Genomic DNA, 6,508 nt, shown 5'->3' on the forward strand with positions numbered 1-6,508 from the left:
GTTTTTCCCTGTATGGTCACGTAGTGCGTAACGAAAAGCTCCAATCAATGACAGACTGCATATATGATGATAATCCCGTAAGACTATAATGGAGCTTTTATACCATATTTTTACTGTACTTTTTCTTTGTTTTGATGTGTTTAAGTATACAAATATTTACCATTGTGTTACAGTGCCTACAATATTCAGTATAGCAACATGCTGTACAGGTATTTAACCTAGGATCAATCCATGGGCTATATTACAGCCTCTGTGTGCAGTAGACAACGCCATCTAGGTCTGTGTAAGTGCACTCTGGGTTAAAACGATGATGAAATCTCCTGATGATACACTTATCAAAACATATTTCACTGTTAAGCAATGCATCACTAAACATACTTCCTTATAATAAAGTCTAATTTAGAAATAGAGTAGAACAATAATAACTAATAATAAATAGCACAATTATAAAAATATGCCAGCCTCACTGGTCTTGCACTCTGGGCCATTATAAAGTCAAATGAGGGTTCGTTCCAAAAAGGGTGGGGAACCTGCAGCCTCAAGGCCACCCATGGCCTTCCACATGTCCAAGTGCAGCCCCACGCCTGAATTCAAACTTCACAGAACAAATGTCTATCAAAAGGCCACACTCAAGGATCCAGAAGGCTATAGCTTCCCCACCCTTATAAAATGTTTCTTTCTGAAATTTTCCATTTAATATTTTCAGGCTACAGTGGACTGTGGGCAACTAAAATCCCACAAAGGAAAATGGCGGTAAGAGATTACTATGATGTGTACTCTTATAGGGGCTTTGATGAAAAACATATAACTCTGAAGAAACTCTGAGTACCTAAGTCCTAATAAAATCTTAAGATTTGGGATTGTGTATCAGATGGATGAGCCATGCAGACTTTTATCTCTATGTAATGAGACATCTATTTCTATTGACAGGCTCCAGAGAAATGCATAAATTTTCATTATCTGAAGGAAGGGTGAAAGTAGGAAAGATTTTGAATGCCCAAGGTACTATTGAGCAATGAAAGGCAGGCTAATACACAATTGATCAAAAATCATTTTACAACGAAGACATTTGCACCAGAATGTTTATTGAAGCCCTATTCATAATTGCCAAGTCATGGAAGCAGCCCAAGTGCCCAACTCATGAATGGATTAACAAATTGTGGTATATGTGCACCACCGAATACTATGCAGCCACAAAAAGATGGAGACTTTACATCTTTTATGTTTACATGGATGGAGCTGGAACATATTCTTCTTAGTAAAGTATCTCAAGAATGGAAGAAAAAGTATCCAATGTACTCAATACTATTATGAAACCAATATATAATCACCCACACTTTCATATGAATAATAAAACACAACTATAGTCCAGAAGGAAGGAATGAAGAGGGGGGAGGGGGAGGATGGGAAAAGGGAGGGTATTTGGTGGGATCTCACCTATTGTGCACAATGCAATGGTACATTGCAAATCTATTAAGAGTAGAGTATAAATGTCTTACCACAGCAAATATGTAAGTGCAGTGATGGTTATGTTAATCTGTTTGATGTAAGCATTCTGCATTGTATATCAAATCAGTACATTGTACCCCATAAATGCATTAATGTATAAAGTTATGATTTAATAAATAAAAAATTATAAATAAATAAATAAATAAAAAGAACAAGAAAGGCAGGCTAAAGAAGTATGTAGAAAGCCTGAAGGAAGTGTCTGAAGGGATTTCTGATACTATTTTGTCATTAATGCACACAGAAATGCTTGGGGATTAAATCAGATGAAATGAGCCTTATTTAGGAAGGTAAAGTTTTATTAGTTTATTGTTACTTGTTAATATTACTTATTAGTGTTGTGAGAAAGGGATTTTTTTCAAACCTTCAAAATCATAGTATCATAGAATATTAATATGGGATATTCTTATGTAAAGTGAGCGGGCATTTTTAAGGTTGTAAATACCGTAGAACCTCCATAGCTGACCATCTCCTTAAGGTGACTTAATTTTCATAGACTGGACATGCAACTCACATATGTATCAGTACAGTAGGCCTAGTTCCTTTGTTAACCACCTCCATATGTTGACCAGTTTGTCACAGTCCCTTGGATGAGTTTACAGAGGTTCTACATGTATCAGATTCGAAGACACTGCACAATTAAGCCTCATGCACTAAGTTCTGCTGTCCCATCAGGTGGAAAGCCTATTCCAATGTGATATGTATTTGGTCTGATATATCCTATTTGGACTGTTGTTGCCAACATGGGGTAATAATGTAAACTGAGGAAATTTTTGCATGTCCAATTACCTATCAGACTATTTTATGCATAATAAGCACTTAATAATATTTTTGTCTCAGAAATAGGTCTTCCATTGCCTGATTTTCAGATCTTAGAAATTTTAGCATTAAAAATCTAGTTCGCACCTTAAATCATATGAATCAGAGCCAATATTTTCTCTGCACTTTAATTAAAAATATTTTATGTTGTAAATGTTAACAGTAGTCCATGAGATTCTTCATTAAAGGATCCATGTACTGCCTATTCTAATTTTCAAGGCATACGGTATCCAATATTATTTCTCAGGCATAAAGGTGTTTTTAAAATGTGTTTTTGAATGGGAATATAATACTTTTACACATTATATTCTACATTATGTTTCAAATAAGAGTAGAGCATCGTTTGTAATAAAATTTAAATACATGAGTCTGTTAAAAATATAGAAAGCCCTAGGAAGACAGACCTATGTAACTAAAAATTCAGTAAATGTTTGGCTTCAGATAAAGCCTTTAAAATTTTAGTATCATGAAAACAGCCAGGTGCAGTGGTTCACAGCTGTAATCCCAGAACTTTGGGAGGCCATGGCAGGAGGATTGCTTGAGGTCAAGAGTTTGAGATCAGCCTAAGGAAGAGCTATACCCTATCTCCACTAAAAATAGGAAAATTAGCTGGGCAGCAGCACTCACCTGTAGTGCCAACTATGCAGGAGTCTGAGGAAGGAGAACCAACGGAGCCAAGGAGTGCTTCACTGAGCCCAGGAGTTTGAGGTTATGGTAAAGTATGATGAAGCCACTGTGTGCTAGCCTAAGCAACAGAGCAAGACCTCATCTCAAAAAAAAGAGAGAGAGAGAAAGAAGAAAGGAGGGGAGAGGAGAAGAGAAAAGAAGAGAGGGGGAGGGGGTAGGAGGAAAAGAGAGGGGAGGGGAGGGAAATAGAGAAGACAAGAGAAACCATAAAACAAATGTTTACCAAGTGAAAACTATGTATAAAGCTTTCATAGTCATTCTCCAGCACCCATTCCTCCTCAACTTTATTATCTATCCCAACTTCCAGCTCTATTGATTTCTAGGCAAGTCACTTTATCCATCTGTCCCACATGTCCCTGTTGCATAGGCACAGCTTCAATGTTGGAGGTTGACGGGGCCTGAGAAAGTCAATGGTAATTATGAAATACTCAGTATCCTTAGACTCACGTTCCGCTACTGTTCTCTTTGGCAGGTAGATAATAGCACAGTATCATCGATGGTTTATTAAAACCAACTCCCAGTTCTGATCTTGTTTGCTAATAGCATTGTATATTAACTTCATATATAAATTTAATGCATAAATTAGCAAACAAGATCAGAACTGAGAGTCTTTACTTCAGTGCATATTAGCAAACCAGATCAGAACTGGGAGTTGCCAGGAGGAGGGGTTCAAGCTTATAATCCTAGCATTCTGGGAGGCCAAGGCAGGTGCATGACTTGAACCCAGGTGTTGAAGACCAGCCTGAGCAAGAACGAGACCTGGTCTCTAGAAGTAGCCAAGCACTGTGGCGCATGCTTGTAGTCCTAGCTTCTTGGGAGGCTGAGGCAAGAGGATCATGTAAGCCCAAGAGTTTGAGCTTGCTGTGAGCTGTGATGCTAGTGCACTCTATCACGGGTGACATAGTGAGACTCTGTCTCAAAAAAAAAAAAAAGAATTAATCCCACTTTAAGTTGTTTCCTTATCAAAATAGTGGAAGTAGAAGATATAACCAGAGGAATTAATGATAAATAATTTTTAAAATCATGTTACCTGTGTATTTCCAGGTGGTACTTGGATCATTGCAAATGAAATTTAAGTAGTATAAAATAGTAGTATAAAAGGTTGAAGGTCTTTAAATGTAAACCTATCCTTTCAAACAAGTCAGTGACTTAAAAAAATTCTATGATCTCCTTTTTCCTGAAGGAAATATAAAAATATATATCTAAGTAATTTCTGATGACATGAGTATTAAAGAAAAAAAGACTTCAAGGCTTGGCTCTTGGCCAATAAATCTTTCCTCTCTATTATTGGCTACTGTATATTTTATGGGCTTTGACTAAGCCACAAATACTCCAACAACATAAAACCCTAATTTAGCAGAAGACAGACACTAATAAGAGAAATGGCTCCTACATTCTATAAGTAATGAAACACCCTTGCGGGTAACATTATCGTGGTGTTTGCGTTTTTTTTCACTAATATCCAATCATCCTGAATGAATTAATTGAGATCCAAGAGTAGTACATGTACAATTATCCAACACACATACACAGCTAACAAGTGTGAAATATTTGCATTATGCACCATCCATCAGATTGATGTTATTTTCCGTGTCCATTATGATTGTAGGCTCAGATGACAATGGCCATTAAACTGGTGAAAACACTAGTGTTTAAGCCGTTGTGTGGTAATGAAACCTTTTGGATTTGTGTGCGTTCAGCATCTTTATGGAAAATCTAAAGGATTATGTTTCCTTTTTAAAATTATGTAAATAATTCTTATCATGTAGATCACAATAATCAATAAATACAACATATGAATTATTTTTACCAGGGGAATGGGGTTAGGAATAAACACAGTTTCCAGTTCTAGCTATGTGGTCCCTTCCACCAGAAAGAACATTCCTGCTTGGTAAAGGGCACCGTCCCTCCCAGGGCTTTCTTTTTTTTGAGATAGAGCCTCAAGCTGTCACCCTGGGTAGAGCGCCCTGACATTACAGTTCACAGCAACCTCCAACTCCTGGGCTTAAGTGATTCTCTTGCCTGCACCTCCTAAGTAGCTGGGACCACAGGCACCTACCACAATGCTCAGCTATTTTTTGGTTGCAGCCATGATTGTCGTTTGGGGGGCCTGAGCTGGATTCGAACCTGCCGGCACAGGTGTATGTGGCTGGTGCCTTAGCCGCTTGAGCTGCAGGCACCGAGCCCCCACGTCTTTCATAACACTTAACTCTTTGCAAACCTTTCACAACTTGGGTTAATTTTATGGAAATTATTTTTTTCTAACTCACTGGCCTATGTTGTCTTTGTATATACAGTGCCTAGAAAAATACTTGGCACATGCACTCAACGAATATTTATTATACTAACTAGAGGGTTAACTTTTATATATAATGTTTATTAAACTAAATATTATTTGAAGATATATAAATTAAAATATAACTTTTTAAAGTCTATAAAAACATAAAATCTCTAAACCATTTTTCTTTTAATTTGGGGGGTTATTATATCATTAAATTTTAACAATACCATAAACAGCCTATAATCCCAGCACTCTGGGAGGCTGTGGCAAGGGGGAAAGAATCACATGATATCTCCCATTGAATGGATCTCAGATTTTCACAAGACGATAACCTCCTTTACAGGAATCACTGGGATCATGCTGCTCATCATCAGATCCAGGATCTCCTCTTCCTGCTCTGGTAGATAACTCTCAGAGTGGGCAGCAGAGATGTTGAGTGTCTGGTTTCTGTGGGCTTTGTTCTTCTTAGCCTTGGTCCTTTTCTTTCAGGCCTGGAGCTCAAGTAGTGTCCTCTGCAGGGCCAGACCAGTCACTAGCACTTGCACACTTGCAAGGTGAGGGCTCCTTGCAAGAGGAAGAGAATTTGAGACCAGCCTGGGCAACACAGTAAGACACTCCCTATGTGGGAAGCTGAGGTGGAAGCTCCAGGTCACTGTGAGCTATGATCATGCCACTGCACTCTAGCCTGAGCAATAGAGCTAAGCCCCATCTCTAAAACAAAGCAAAAACGTAAGCATAAGTAGGTGTCAGTAATATTTTTCTGTAGAGAGCCAGATAGTAAATATTTTTAAATGTTTGATCAGACTGTGGTTATCAGAACCCACTGAACTGTGCTGTTAACAGCATTGAGGCAGCCACAGAAAATACACAAACAAATAAACATGGCTGTGTTCCAGTAAAATTTTATTTTGGAACACTGCTTTTGAATTTCATGGAATTTTCACATGTCACTAAACAATATTTTTTTGACAAGTTTTTCAAGCACATAAATATGTGAGACTCATTCTTACCCTAAAGGTGATTCAAAGACGGGTGGCCAGCCCTGCCATGTAGTATTGAATTCTTGTGACTATGATCCTCATCTAGTCACTAAAAGAATAGTCTTTCACCCCTGTATTGTAAATGTTTGTGGTTAATAAATATTTGTAAAATAAATTAATAAATGAACATCGGCCTGCATTCTGCTGGCTGTGCGGAAGCTGAAGTTGAGAGTTC

The sequence above is a fragment of the Otolemur garnettii genome, unplaced genomic scaffold (assembly GCF_000181295.1).
Source record: "Otolemur garnettii isolate 467f Iridium unplaced genomic scaffold, OtoGar3 scaffold00168, whole genome shotgun sequence".
Taxonomy (NCBI): domain Eukaryota; kingdom Metazoa; phylum Chordata; class Mammalia; order Primates; family Galagidae; genus Otolemur; species Otolemur garnettii.